This window comes from Delphinus delphis, chromosome 12, assembly GCF_949987515.2.
Source record: "Delphinus delphis chromosome 12, mDelDel1.2, whole genome shotgun sequence".
Lineage (NCBI taxonomy): Eukaryota > Metazoa > Chordata > Mammalia > Artiodactyla > Delphinidae > Delphinus > Delphinus delphis.
In genome coordinates, this window is record NC_082694.2 from 25,168,428 (window position 1) to 25,184,580 (window position 16,153).

The window sequence follows — 16,153 nt, forward strand, 5'->3', positions numbered from 1 at the left end:
CTGCCAATGCAGGGGACACGGGTTCGTGCCCCGGTCCGGGAAGATCCCACATACTGCGGAGCGGCTAAGCCCGTGAGGCATGGCTACTGAGCCTGCGCGTCCGAAGCCTGTGCTCCACAACGGGAGAGGCCACAACAGTGAGAGGCCCGCGTACCACAAACAAACAAACAAAACAACAACAACAAAGTACATCACTTAGTGTATCTACAAATTTAGTGCAAAGAATAGTGAGAAACTTGGGTTTTTCAGATTTCAGAAAATGCCTAACAATTTGACTATGTGGACCAATTCTAATTATATTCTAATAAGGCTAAATTTAAGACTTAGCATTTTATAATGCTACATGATTCTTATTGCGGATTATATATTTTCCCTCCATCATCTCTTAGGTTAATTGTGTTGTCAAGAATGTCAGTTCTAAAACTGTAAAGCGATATTTGTCATTAGAAAATATACTAATCAATTATGTCAGAGATCTTCCATTCAACCTTGCCTATCAATGTGTACATCCTGAGACAAATCCATTTCTCTGTCACAATATATTGTAGCCATTTTATCCATAACAAAGGCACTCAAAAAGACTCTGGTTGGCTGAACAAATACAATTTCCCATGTCAAGGATTTACAATTTCATTATAAAAATTAACTTCTGGCTGACTCTAGCTAGATGCTCTCAGAATCAGAAAGACTTACCATTTATGGGTACTTATCATTTTAAATACACTAATTTTACAAAATTTCAAATTGACCAAAGTCAGGATAGTAGTTCATATAATAGAATTTGCAAAGTTGCTCTAATTAATATTCTTTCTGGATAATTTTGTCATCCTCACAGTGATGTGAGGTAACATTGCCCAACTCTAATAGGCACTAAATATCAAGGTAAGGTGAATGAAACAAGGATGGATACTGGGGAATTCTAGGGAAACAAGACAATGGAGAGTGGGGCTGGTAACTGGGATCAAAAAGAACAAATAGTAACACAAAACTTCAAGGAAGAAAAGTAATATAAATCCACAGTTCATACTTGTATGATACCAGTATAATGTACGTGTGAATACCAGTTAAATTTTTAATCACTAAACACTCAATTAAATACCTCGGGCAGGGAGAGTTTACTTTAGCCCAAATGTGATAATCTTGTTCCCTTTGGCTAAGAATTGGTTTGGCATGGACATATGATAAAACGTTGACCAATGAAATGTGAGGTTGTCTGCTAGAGGGATTCTGGGAAGACTTTTCTCACTTTAAAAAAGATAAATCAAATGGGATCATTTTGCCTGTAAGGTTGACACCTATTGATAATGTCTGGAATTTCAGCAACAATGTTGGAATCCTGAAGGAGCCCACCCAAGAACTAACATGCTAAAGATTGTCAAGAAGAAAGAGAAATAGTCAACGATTCATAATGACATAACCATGTCATTGAGTTAGCCAGACCTGGATCTACCCTTGATATGTGAACCCACAATACTGTCTGTTATGTGAGATAATAAATGTCCTTAAGCTAATTAAAATTCTTCCAACTTTTTTTACTATGAAAGGAGATAGAGATAGTGTAGTAGTGATAGAAAGATGGGAGGTTGAAATAAAATGTTAGTTATCCATTGCTATGTAACAAATTATCCTAAACAAAGCTTAAAATAATGAACATTTATTATCACACATAATTCCTGAGTCTCAGGACTCTTGGAACTGTTGAGCTGGGTGGTAGTAACAAGATCTCTCATGAGGTTGCAGTCAAACAGTCTGTCTGGGATGCAGTCTCTAAAGAGTTTACTGGGACTGGAAGTTCAGCTTCCAAACTTACGTAACATTATACAGGATGCTTCATTTCCTCACCACATGAATGTAACCATGGGACTGGTCACAACATGGCTACCCCCAGGCAAGTGATCCAAGGAAAAAGATAGAGAGAGCAAGAGAGCAAGTAAGAGGGAGCCTGCACTCAAAATGGAAGATGCATTCATTTTATAACCTTATCTTGTAAGTGACATACCATCACTTTTGCTGAATTCTATTTGTTAGGAGCAAGTTGCTAAATCCAGCACACACTTAAGGGGAAAGGAATTAACCTCCACTCTGAAGAAAGAAATATATTAAAAAAACAAAAACCAAATGAAAAAACGTTGTGGACATGTGTTTTAGAAACAAGTGGGCTATATTCGCAATCTAAAGAGATTTGAAAATATTTAAATACAGATAGAAAGTACCTAACAGAGATAAAGTGGTGGATATTTCTGTGTATTAGCATCTACTTCCTCTGTGTGTTCAGTAGTAAGATCATTTGCTAAAGGTGTTTTGATAGGTGGTAGATTTAAAGCTATAAGTTAAATGAAAAGAAATGAAATGGTGATTTAGGGAAATAATACAGAGCACTAAATCTAGAGACACAGATAAGAATGATTTAAAGCTATAAAATAATTCTAAATTATGCAGATAATTCTACATAGCTTGTATGAATACCTCGATAAAATAGATATGTTTCTATGAAAATGAAGATTACTATAGTTGTCACCAGAGAAATTAGAAATCCTAGTTTTAAGGTTTTCCAGGAATGAATCAAACACACACACAACAGCACTGCATACAAAAGATTTGACAATAGAATTCCTTCAAATATTTATGAAACTATAAAATTCACCTTATATATAAACTCTTACAGAGCTTATAAAAATATTTTTTTAAAATAATTTTTATTGGAGTATAGTTGACTCCAAAATTACCCTGGAAATTATGAGTGAGACTCTTTACAAAGGCACAATCATGCTAAAGATCACAGCCATCATTCTCCAAACTCCACTCTGGCCATCACTTGCAGGCATTTAACAGGGGTGTTTAATATCCTCTCTAAAATATTGGGCAGGAAGAACAAACATCCTAGCATGTCTGCACCGTGCACCTAGTGTCTCACAATTGACAAGTAGCTGGAGCTCACCCTGCTGATGGCTTTGCCATTTTTTTTTTTTACCTTTTATTAAGAGTCCCATCTCTTTTAAGAACTGGGATATATTTTTTGAGGGAAATAAACTATAGGAAAATTCAACTGACAGAGATCATACTGTACTTGACTTTTCTGTTCTTTGCTACATTTATTTGTTGAGACAAACGTCTATTCTTAGCCTTTTTTTAATGGCTCTGTTAAATATAATAGACACACAGTGAACTGCATATACTTAAAGAACACAATTTAAGTTCTGAAATATGCATATACCCATGGAACTGCCAACACAATCAAGAAAAGGAACATATCCATCACATGCAAGTGTTTTTATGTCTCATTCATAAAGCCCCTTTTTTCCCCTCACATTCCACCCCTCCACATCCCCAAGTGACCACTGATATGCTTTCTATCGTTAGAGATGTGTTTGCATTTTTCTAGAAATTTATATAAATGGCTTCACACAGTGAGAACTCTTTTATCTGGCTTCTTTCACTCAGTGTAATTATTTTGAGAGTAATTCATATTTTTGTGGGTATCAATAGTTTATTACTTTGTTTTGTGGAGTAGTGTTTCACTGTATGAATATACCACAGTATGTTTATTCATTCACCTGTTGATGGGTGCTCGAGGTTGTTACAATTCTGTCTAGCAAAAATAAAGATGTTATGATGATCTATGTACAAGTCTTTGTATGAACATATGCTTTCATTTTTCTTGCATAAATATCTAGGTGCAGAAAGGCTGGATCATGTGGTAGGTGTATGCTCAACTTATAAAGAAACAGCCAAACTGTTGACTGAAGTGACTGTACCATTTTCATTCCCACTAGCAGTGTAAAAGACTTCAGTTCCTACACTGCCACACCAATACTTGGTGTGGTTGGACTTTTCTTTTTTTTTTTTTAAAGAACTTTGCATTACATTTAATAAAAGTTTAGGGAGATCTTTGTGGTACATTAGTGAAGTTATTTGGGGAAACTTTAGCCATGTACATTGTGTTGGAGAGGCACCAAGTGTTCAAGAATTCTCAAAATGTGAGTACACAGTTGCCTTACATGTAGGTATGGTGGCAGCCATGTACATAACAAAGCTTTGGAGGATTTTGTATTAGTCAGCTCTTGCTGTGATAATGCTTTGGAACAAATCACCCCAAAACTCAGTTACATAAACAAGAATTTATTTTTCTTAGACCTATTGGCTAGCTGCAGTGGCTCTCTTTTAGACCTCTAGATGGCTGGTTTTGCTCTGTGTTTTGGGTCAGTTTGAGGTCTGTCCCACACATCTTCCTCTGGAGCCCAACTGTGAGGCTGCAGCTCCCAGGCCCTATCTTCTCACAAAACTCACTGAAACATAAGAGATGAGCTGAACTGCACAAGCCATTTAAGGCCTCTGTGGCTCATCTAAGGCCATCATGTCTGCTCACACTTCATTGCCCAAAACATGTTAGAGATCTAAGTTGTATTTAGAATATGTGTATTTGTTTAAAGCTGGGTGCTCTCACAGAAGAATATTGCATTTTGGACAGTGTTACCTTAGCATTTTCATTGTCATTTGCAAATGTGATAAATGTCGTGTGCACTTTTTCACCTTTGAGCACCTTTTGAAATTGTGGGACCATTTCTATGGGAAAAGAGGAAGGTACACTTTAGAACTCAACTCTAGTTATGTCATTGTTGGGAGAAGAGTTAATGATGATAAGGTCAATACAAATGAAATATTTGGGATTCACATATTCATCATTAACATCAGCATTCTACAGAACATTCCTGGAGAATTGTGATGCTAGCTTTAGGTGATTTCTATCATAAATCATTAGAATTTGACAAAGCCACCTCAGTAAAACATACATCATACAGTACATCACATTTTAGTTTTTCCTACCAGTCCACAACTTATCATCAGCATTGTACCATAACACAGAAACAGAAACAGAAACTGAGTGTTGCTTGTGGTAGTTTCTTATGATCCTTTGTATTTCTGTGGTGTCTGTTTTAACTTCTCCTTTTTCATTTCTAATTTTATTGATTTGAATCCTCTCCCTTCTTTCTTGATCAATCTGGCTAAAGTTTATCAATTTTGTTTATCTTCTCAAAGAACCAGCTTTTAGTTTCTTGATTTTTTGATACTGTTTTCTTCATTTTTACTTTATTTCTGCACTGATATTTATGATTTCTTTCCTTTTAGTAACACTGGGTTTTGTTTGTTCTTCTTACTCTAGTTGCTTTAGGTTGTTTATCTTAGACTTTCTTCTTTCTTGAGGTAAGATTGTATTGCTATAAACTTCCCTGTTAGAACTGCTTTTTCTATGTCCCTTACATTTTAGATACTTGTGTTTTCATTGTCATTAATCTATAGGTATTTTTTTCCATTTCCTCTTTGATTTATTCAGTGATCCATTGATTATTTAGTAGCATATTATTTAGCCTACATATGTTTGTGTTTTTTACAATTTCCTGTAATTGATTTCTAATCTCATAGTGTTGTGGTCAGAAAAGATGTTTGATATGGTTTCAATTTTCTTTAATTTACCGAGGCTTAATTTGTGCCCCAAGATGTGATCTATACTGGAGAATGTTCTGTGTGCACTTGAGGAGAAAGTGTATTCTGCTGCTTTCAGATGGAATGTCCCCTAAATATCAATTAAGTCTATCTGGTCTAATGTGTCATTTCAGTTTGTGCTTCCTTATTAATTTTCTGTCTGGGTGATCTGTACATTGGTGTAAGTGCAGTGTTAAAGTCCCCTACTATTACTGTGTTACTGTTGATTTCCCCTTTTATGGATGTTAACATTTGCCTTATATGTTGGGGTACTCCTATTTTGCATGTATATATATTTACAATAGTTATGTCTTCTTCTTAGATTGTGCCCTTGATAATTCTGTAGTGTTCTTCCTTATCTCTTGTAACAGTCAGTATTTCAAAGTCTATTTTGTCTGATATGAATATTGTTACTCCAGCTCTATTTTAATTTCCATTTACATGGAATATCTTTTTCCATCCCCTCACTTTCAGTCTGTATGTGTCCCTAGGTCTGAATTGGGTCTCTTGTAGACAGCATATATATGGGTCTTGTTTTTGTATTCATTCAGCCAGTCTATGTCTTTTGGTTGGAGCATTTAATCCATTTACATATAAGGTAATTATTGATATGTATGTTCCTATTGCCATTTTCTTAATTGTTTTGGGTTTGTTTTTGTAGTTCTTTTTTCCCCTTCCTTTTTTGTTCTCTTCTTTATGTTTCCTGCCTAGAGAAGTTCCTTTAGCATTTGTTGTAAAGCTGGTTTGATGGTGCTGAATTCTCTTAGCCTTTGCTTAGTCTGTAAAGATTTTGATTTCTCTGTCAATTCTGAATGAGAGCCATGTTGCATAGAGTATTCTTCATTGTAGGTTTTTCCCTTTCATCACTCTAAATATATTGTGCCCCTCCTTCTGGCCTGCAGAATTTCTGCTGAAAAATCAGCTGATAACCTTATCGGGATTCCTTCTATGTATTTGTTAATTTTCCCTTGCTTCTTTTAATATTTTTTCTTTGTATTTATTTTTTGTTAGTTTGATTAGTATGTGGCTTGGTGTGTTCCTCCTTGTGTTTATCCTGTATGAGACTCTCTGCACTTCCTGGACATGAGTGACTGTTTCCTTTCCCATGTTAGGGAAGTTTTTGCCTATGATCTCTTCAAATATTTTCTCAGTCCCTTTCTCTTTTTTTCTTCTCTGGAACCCCCATAATTCAAATGTTGGTGCATTTAATGTTTTCCCAAATGTCTCTGAGACTGTCCTCATTTCTTTTCATTCTTTTTTCTTTATTCTGTTCTGTGGCAGAGATTTCCACCATTCTGTCTTCCAGGTGACTTACCCATTCTTCTGTCTCAGTTATTCTGCCACTGATTCCTTCTAGTGTATTTTTCATTTTAATTATTGTCTTGTTCATCTCTGTTTGTTCTTTAGTTCTTCTAGGTCTTTTTAAAACATTTCTTGTATCTTTTTGATCTGTGCCTTCATTCTTTTTCTGTAATCTTGGATCATCTTTACTTGCCTTACTCTGAATTCTTTTTCAGGTAGATTGCCTATCTCCTCTTCATTTAGTTGTTCTTGTAGGTTTTTATCTTTCTCCTTCACCTGCAATATATTTCTTTGTCATCTCATTTTGTCTAACTTACTGTGTTTGTGGTCTCCTCTCTACAGGCTGCAGGATTTTAGTTCCTCTTGCTTCTGGTGTCTGCTCCCTGGTGGGTGAAGTTGGTCCAGAGGCTTGTGCTGTTATCCCTTTGATAAGGGTTTGAGTAGTGTTGTGGTGACCAAAGCTTGCCCTGGATATTGAGTGGGGCCTCCCCTTTGCTGTGTGGTTGTCACTGCCCTGTCAGGGGCATGGTCTGCTCCATAGTTGTTGGAGTAGAGGCCCCCAGATCTGTTTCTTAGCTATGATTCTGATCAGAGATGCACAGTATATGGGATTGAGGCACACCCACTGGGAGAGAAGCCACTGAGTATTCTTCCTCTGAGCTGTTCACCTGTGAATGTGCTGTGTTGTGTCCTCTTTCACCTGTTGTGTGGCCTCACAAAGTACACTGTTGTTGGCTTGGCTTTTGGTCCCACCTTAACTGTGGTATGCTGTCAATTGGGCCTGGTGACTCTCAGGTGTTGTTTTCACCAGACCACCAGTGCAGATCCACTGAGGTCAGGTCCCAGGACTGCAGTAGTCGTGCACCTGGACCCACTGTGGGAGCTACATAGGCAGCTCTGGTCTAGCCTAACCCCCATGGCTATGTGCCCACAGAGGCCACAGCTGCTAAAGCCAGACCCATTCCAAATGCCAGAGCACTTGTTGTCCTTTTGGATGTTTTACAGCTGCTGAATTTAGGAAGCTGTCAGTGGAGGTGTAACTCTATAGTTCACACAGCTGCAAGGAGATATTTCAGCTCTTCTTCCTTAGTTGCACAGCCCCTGGAATCAACTATGGTTTCAGCCCCTTTTCTGGGCTAACTTCCTCATGGGGAGAGCTATCTGTGCCCTCCCAGGACAGCACGGCAGGTCCCGGTACCCACTGGCAGATTTCCTAGTACCGAGAGCCATCCACATGCTCCCAGGACATCATGGCTGGTTCTGGCACCACTGACAGATTTCCTGATTGCGGAAGCTATCTGCATCCTCCCAGAACAGTGTGGGCAGGTCCTGGCACCTGCTGATGAATTTCCTAGTGGGTGAGTTATCTGCATTCTCCTGGGACAGTGGGCCAAATCCTGGCACCCACTGGCAGATTTCCTAGTAGGGAGAGCTATCTGCATGCTGCCAGGACAGCAGGGTGGTGTCTGGCACTCACTGATGGATTTCCTAGTCACAGAAGCTATCTGCACCCTCCTGGGACAGCATGGGCAGGCCCTGGAGACTGTTGGTGGAATTTCTAGTGGCTGGATCTGTCCAGCCCCTTCTGGGTTAGTGGGAGCGGGTCTTAGCATCTGCCTGCAGGTCTGGAAGAGACAACCAGTGCCCACCTCTGGAGCCCAAGATGGTGATGCTGACTCATGCCCCCCCACCCACCCAGGGCTCCTGCTGGGAGCACTCACAGGAATAGAAGTTTTTATGGTTTTCCTGCTCCCTTCCTCATGTACCTCCTAATAATGGTACTTTTCCTTTCTGCCTGGCCCAGGGATCAGAATTCTTAGTACACCCTTAGTTTCCATAGCCCGACCTCTTCAGGCTGTTTCCATACATAACACTGGTCCTCTCCCTGGGGCTGATCTTTGGAATCTGAGCTTCAGCACCTGATCCCCACCCTTATTGACAGAGGACTATCTCAGGTTGGGGAGTGCAGGGTGGCAGTGAAGACCTTCTGTGCAGGTTACTCTCCATCTTGCCTTTCACAAACTGGTGGCTGCTCTCCTCTTTTAGGCTCCAAAACTTCCCCCCCATCCAGTCTAACTTCTCCGCTGATGAGGAGCCTTCCCAAGGTATGGGAATATTTCCTTCTTCACAGCTCCCTGTCCAGGGTGCAAGCCTCATCCTGATTCCTTCTTTTTCTTTTTCCTTTTGTCCTACCCAGTTACATGTAGGTCTTCTTGTCCATTCGGACATCTGAGGTCTTCTGTTGGCACTCAGTAGGTGTTCTGTGTGAATCGTTCCACGTGTAAATGTATTTTCAATGTTTCTGTAGACTGGAGTGAACTCTGCTTCTTACTCCTCTGCCATCTTGATCCCGACTCCAAAAAAAAAAAAAACTTTTAAGTTGATTTTATGGAATGTATTTTCCTTGCACAAATGAGTTAATTCAATCATTTAAAAAATAACATATACACTAATATGTATAAAATGGATAACTAATAAGAACCTGCTGTATAAAAATATAAATAAAATTATAAAAGTCAAAATAAAATTTAAAAAAATAAAAACATATTTAAACTTTGTATTTCTCTGAGTCTTTAATATGGTGACAAGTTTTGTGTATCTTCCCTGGGAAAGATATCTCAAGCTTATTTGATTACAGAAAATTTTGTTTGGGGAGCATTGATTATTTCCTGAAACAAGGTAAGAAACATTGATATTTCAGATAAGTCTTAGCAGTGTATAAGAATACAGCTACATCAAGTACTTTCCAGGAAGTAAAAATGACTTGGAATTAGGAACTATGTTAATATTATTTAACCTACCAATTGATCAAAATTGGTAGTAGGAGAATATTGGTTGTCTTGATAGATGTCAGAAAGAAATCTGATATAATTCAACACCACTGCTCTCAAAATTTTCCTTAGCATAACAAAAGTATTTATCTCAAAGAGATAACCTACTTTATAATTAGGCTAAAATAATTAGAAGACACATGAAAGTGAGAATGAAGACCACTATAAATGGAAGAACCCATCTTCCAATTAGTGCTTCCATTCCCAGAAGAGACCTGCTTTAGAATCTGATCTAGCCCAAACTATAGAAAATCTGTTATTTCACTCTTTTGGCAGTACTTTGAATTGCTAATGGTAAAGAAAGTGGAAGATGGCCCTTTAGCAAAATTAACTTCTTAATGAATACACAAAGTTTTTTGTACATGCAAAATTATTCTAGTAACCCAAATTATTTTTGGTAAAATGAAACATGTATTTGAAGTCTCCCCATAGTTGGGGAGAGTGGTGATTTATGTAAGAGTTTTTGAGTGCACTTGAGTGTAGATTAAAAGGGACTATGGGAGAAACTCTCTGTAAAGTAGAATAAGAGGTGCAGCAACTTGGTTACAGATAGCAATCTAGGGAGAGAGAGATGACCTAGGAGATATTGCTGTGGGGAGTTAAAGAAAATGACAGCTAACAGTGAATTTTAAGCTGTTTTTAGATGCATGTGTACTTTAAACTCCCTTCCGCTCTCTGTGTCTACTGCACAACAGTGTTGTACTAGCACTACTTTAGGATATAGAAGAGGAGCAGTAGTCACAGAAGCAGAGGATACATGGTGTATTTAGACTACATCAGGTGTTGAAGTTTAGAATGAGATGAAATCACTAGGAAAATGTCAGCCCCAGAATCCTCAGAAACAGTAAAGTATGAGCTGGAATTCTCACAGAACTTGGAATGGGAGCCTTAGTTGTTTAATTTGGAAATTAAAGAAAACTGTAACCTGGAGACATAGGGTTTCACAAAGATACCTATATAACCAAAATTATTCAACTCTGCTTTCATATTTTTGTTCAATGCAATAATATAAGGAAAAGAACTGAAACATTTGAATATTAGAAGAGAAAGGCAAAAATATCATTACTTGCCAAAGATAGGGCAACAGGAAAACCCAAAGAACTAATGAGAGAATTCAGTAAGATAGCTTGGTTGATATGCACAATACCAATGTTTTCTTCTACTAGCAATAACTAGTCTGAGAGTGTGATGATAGAAAGATACTATTTACTGTAGCAACCAGATTAGGATTGCTATATTCAGCAAGTGAAAATCTATAATGCCCAGTTAAATTTGAATTTCAGATAAACAATATCTTTTTAGTGAAAGTATGTCCCAAATATTACATGGGACATACATATACTTAAAAAAATTTACTCTTTATCTGAAATTCAAGTTTAACTGGGCATTCTGAATTGTATCTCACTATTCTAGACTGTAAATATAAAATGCCACTTGAAAAAGCAGGGTCCAGGTCATAGAGATGATTACAGTCCTCCTGGGTAGGTGTATTTACTGGCTCTACCATTCAATGGTAATTTTCACTATAGTCTTGAGACAGGAGATAAATGGTCCCCAGGTTAGACATTTACAACTACGCTGAGACAAATTACATAACAGGAAGAGGATAAGAAGTTGGACTTTTTCTCCTGTGGACACTTCAAGATAAGGGTAATGGCAGGAGCAGAGAGAGACTAAGCCCTGCTTCTGTAAAAGATAAGGAGACCACATATTTCTCATTCTTTGGGTCAAGGAGACCTCCCAGACTACACATGCACAGAAAAGTTCCTCAGGAAAGGGGAAACTAGCCCATAATATGTCCTGTCAAGCCCCTAGAGACCCCTGTGCTAGAATCCATCTTGGCTAAAAGATGTGCTTGCACACAGGGGAGAGCCCTAAGTCAGACCAAATATAGACCTGGAGCCAGATGATACAAGATGATTGGCCAGAGGAAACCCAGAAAACTGCCCCCATATAAATGATTTAAATCCCCAGAGCATGCGACTGTCTCTCTGAGTCCTCCCATGTGACTGGCCACACGTACTTTTCTCTTAATAAACATTTTACCTGTTTCACTATTTTTTCTGTGCTGAAATTCTTTTTCCAAAGAAGACAAGTGCCAGAGCCATGTTTCTAGCCACTAGTTCCTGGTGGTCTAGTGGTTAGGATTTGGCACTTTCACTGCCATTGCCCAGGTGCTATTCCTTGTCAGGGAATTAAGATCCTGCTTCAAGCTGCCATACACTGCAGCCACCCTAGATCACTGTGCATTTTAAACCTTTATAGTCCTTTTCAAATTGCAGCTAACTTGTGCAATATAACGTTTAGTAGGAAAGTAAGTTTTAATTCTGTGTGGAAAAATTGGTTCCCATAGCTGTGGCCCAGTGAGGCCTTTTGGCATCTGGTTGGATTTCCCAGGCCTCCCATTTTAAGAGGCCAAAGTTTATCAGCATTATCCTCCTCTTCAAATATCCACCTGCCTTGCTCACACATTTGTGGCTGCTGTGTGTCTGCTCCTCGGCAAAGCCCATCTGCTCACATAGACAGCACATCCCTCTCTCCCATATGGACTTGAAGGAACATGAGGGGGAACTCAGGCCACACTTTAGAGAAATCTCTGCAGTACACTAAACGTTGACCATAGCACAGGATACGGAAACACCTGCCAAGCTGGAACGTCCCAGAACCTGAGTTTGCAAAGTCTTAAAAAGAGCACATTTCCCCAAAGGGAGCCATGTCCTTGGGAGGTGGCCATTTCAGTATTTCAAAGATTAATTTATAACTGAGCAATATTTGAGGATGTATAAAAAGTAATTTACCATTTTATAATTACTCTTACTCAAACATTTTATAATTATTTCTTCCTCTGGGCCCTATTGTGAAAACAATTATGAGCTGGGAATTTGCATACCAGTAATAGGCCTTAACATAAATGCCATAAATGTAGCTATTTCTTGGTACTTATTTGGCATATCATGAAATCACAGCTCTAACTATATATTATTCACCCTCAGCCCTCTCCTAAATTGGATGGAAGTATAAAAAGTAGAATATAACTCTTTTAGAAACCTGCTTGAAATATTACAGATTATTTTATTCTACAGCCACTTAAATGTTCCAAGACTATCTATTTATTAAAGCAAAAAAACAAATGTTCTCCCCTTGGACTTCAAGTGTTCTCCAGGCCCCACCCTTACCCAGAAACACGTAGTTCTCCCCAACATCAGTGCAGTGTCATCACGTAGGAAATGTCTACATTTAAAAACTACAGCATGCTGTTGGCCTTCTTTTGTAACTGATGATTAGTATCACAAATTGTCAATTAAATGAACTGTACTGCTTAAAACAGCAACAATACATTTTAAAATATCAAAATATAGACCAGTAGAATCATATAGGGATTCACAATAAAACCTATTTAAAAGAGAAAACAATAAGGAGGTGGAATACCCTTAATTGCTTTGAGTCTAGCTTTCTTTTTCTCATTAGCTTCAGCATTGATTATGATCCAATATTTATTTTCTCACTTGTATTAGGAGAATTAACTGAAGAGTGTATGATGCTTGTCTGCATGTGCCAGCCACAAACTAACATGTTATTGTTTCTTGGAAGAGACTAATGAAAAACTTATTAATAACTAAGGGAAGTTTATTGTTCTCTATTAGTCAGGCACTGATGTAGTAGACCTGACCTAAAGACAAAATAAATATAACAGGAAAAAAGCCAGGGGCTTTGGTAAAGCCAGCCTGGCATACAAAATGTCCTTCCCAATCTGGTCCCCAATGCACTTTGCTCTTACTAAGTGTGAGTAAAGGAAGAGTCATCAGCTACAAAATGCCTGCATTTTAAAATTGTTCTCAAGGCCATTACTCATTATGTTACTCAATGTTCTTATCACAAATTTCTCTAGGGCTGAAGGAAAGGAAAAGGTGTTTGTCATTTTAACAGTAAAATATACCTTACCATTTGTGCTTTCCCTATTTTTCTTAGGTTCCAGGAAGTTCAGAGTTCAATTCTTTTCAGTAAACAGAACTCTTTGGGCAGAAATTCCACCTCTTTTTCTCTTTTAAATTTGGATTTTTGTCTGTTTGTTAATAAGTGTTTGTATATCATAATATCTGAGCAATTGAGGGTCATTTTTGGGGTAAATAGATAAGATTGCTTAAGTATAAACTTAAATATCTTTATTTCACGTGATGATTCATATCCTTCCAACCTCTACCCAAGCTCCAGTAAGCCATTGTGATAACTTGGTATACACTTGTTTGCCTTCTGATTTTGCCCATGGTAATTCCTTCACCACCATACCCTCAAATTTCATCCTGTATTTATCTTTTTCTTGTCCTTTGAAGCTCAGCACTCATCTCCTCTCAGTCTTTGAGCCTTTACTGACTGTTCCAGCCCCAAATGACTTTCTGATTACTAAAGCTCTTAGCATAGATGCTACGAGGTTCTTTGATTTTGCTTTCTTCTTTTAAGTCAGTGTTAAGTTTTGTCTCTTCAAAGAGATGATAAGGTTTATGAAATCACTATCCAAATTTTTGCATATAAGTAGAGGTTTAAGAAATTTTTGTTGTTGACAAGTTTTATTCATTGAAAAACACAACTTTCCTCAGATTGAACATTATTAATAACACATTATTGCTAGGCTAACAACACAAAACTAATTCAGCCAAATTTTATCTAGTGTTTTTAAAATTCTCTTTACCAGCTCTTTGACCAAAGCACCTGGCTCTCTCCTTATTATATTTATTTTTATTTTACATCAGGGCTGCTGCCCACATTCCTATTAAAGAAAAATATTGTTCCCATGTTTATTAATAATCTCCTTATTAGTCTTGAGGACTAAGAATGCCACCTGCCATATCAGTAAACAAAGGATGTTGTGGCCATCAAGCCAACAGCCACTACAGCCTCCCCCCTTGGTGAGCCTTGAGGGGACTCAGGATGGAAACAGAATGCCTGCCATCAAGCCATCAGCCACAGCAGTTGCCCCTAATGGTGCACAGCGAGTGGACTCACCATGGGAAAGAACAGGATACTGGCCCTATATAGCTAAGGTGCATATCAAAGGAATGATTTCAATGAGTCCAGACTCTTGCATTCCCCATACATAGAAAAGCACTAAATTCATAAACTTGATGTCTAGTTTTCCTTAATTAATAACAATCTTTTTGAAGTTCCAACTACTTGGTTTCTGTTGCAAAAACTCCTCTATATCCTGGCTCCTCAGAGCTATCTGAGAGGCTGCCTCCTGGGCTTGAAGACCTCAGAAAGTCTGCTGAATAAAACATAATTCTCAACTTTTAGGTTGTGCAATTTTTTTTCAGTCGACAGTCTCTTCCAAGGACCCATAATGTGCAGGCTACTGTGCAGGATATAAAGATAAGGCTCACACACTCTTTGGATAATTTATCTGATAAAGGTGTGAAAGTAACAAATGTCTCCTAAGCCATGTTGAAGCTAATGAGCAAGAGAAAGCTAAACTCAAAGCAATTAAAGGAATGCTACTTCTTTGTTCTTTCCCATTTTAAACTTCTTCCTTTTTAAAAAATTGTGAATCCTCTGAAGATTCTACTGGTCTGACACTTTTTAAATTCAATGTTTTTATTTCAAGTAGTACAATTGCTCTGATTGATAGTATTGTGATTTTAATCAACTGCTACAAAAGAGTGCAAAATAGCACATTAGAAAAATATTATCCAAGATTACTTATAGTAGGTACACCATAAATGCTTGTTGATTATTAAATAAAGCTGAATTCATACAAGATGTAACATAAGTGGAAGAAATTATGAAGTTCTAAGATGATCTGTTATAACAGATTAATATCAAACAACAGAAACAATTCTATCAAAACAAAAACCGAACATCATAAGATAAGTAGTTGGGAGAAAAAGGCAATTGAGTTATCTCAAAAACAAAAATAAGAAAACAAGAAAAAGGAAAAAACATCATGCAGTAATATGGCCTATTTAATCTGTCTCTAGGAGCTGCAAGTGAAAAAGAAAGTGAGATGTTCAAGTGTAACATGCATTGGAATTACTTGTAGACTACTGTGTGGAATATGCGAGTGAATTTCAAAAGCTATAAATCAGTTAACTGGAACCTGGAAAATACTGAATATTCATGTAAAATGACAATTCTAGAGTAGTGATCTCTCTATGAGAACTCAGTGGTTCCAATTCTCTGCTGTTTGGGACATCCTAGTCCAAGGAGATTAGTATCGGGTTTTTCATGATGCAGGGAAGTAAAACCCCTCTGAGAAACACTTGCATTAGGACAGCAGTAGATCTTACCAACAAATTGAAAGTGAGAAGTACCTGATTCTGTTAAGAATAAAAAGAATAAAAGAAAAACTACAAATATATACATAGGAACAATGGTTCTGTTTTGCAAAATTTCCTGTTCTGAAATTTTTGTTGTAATTGGTCTCTGAGTTACCATCATTTGCATTTAGATTTTTCCCTTTTATAAAAGTGACAAGTGCTAATGTTTAAATATTTGGGGGTTTTAAAAGTATTAAAGTAAAAATCATGCATAATTCTGTCTCCCAGAGA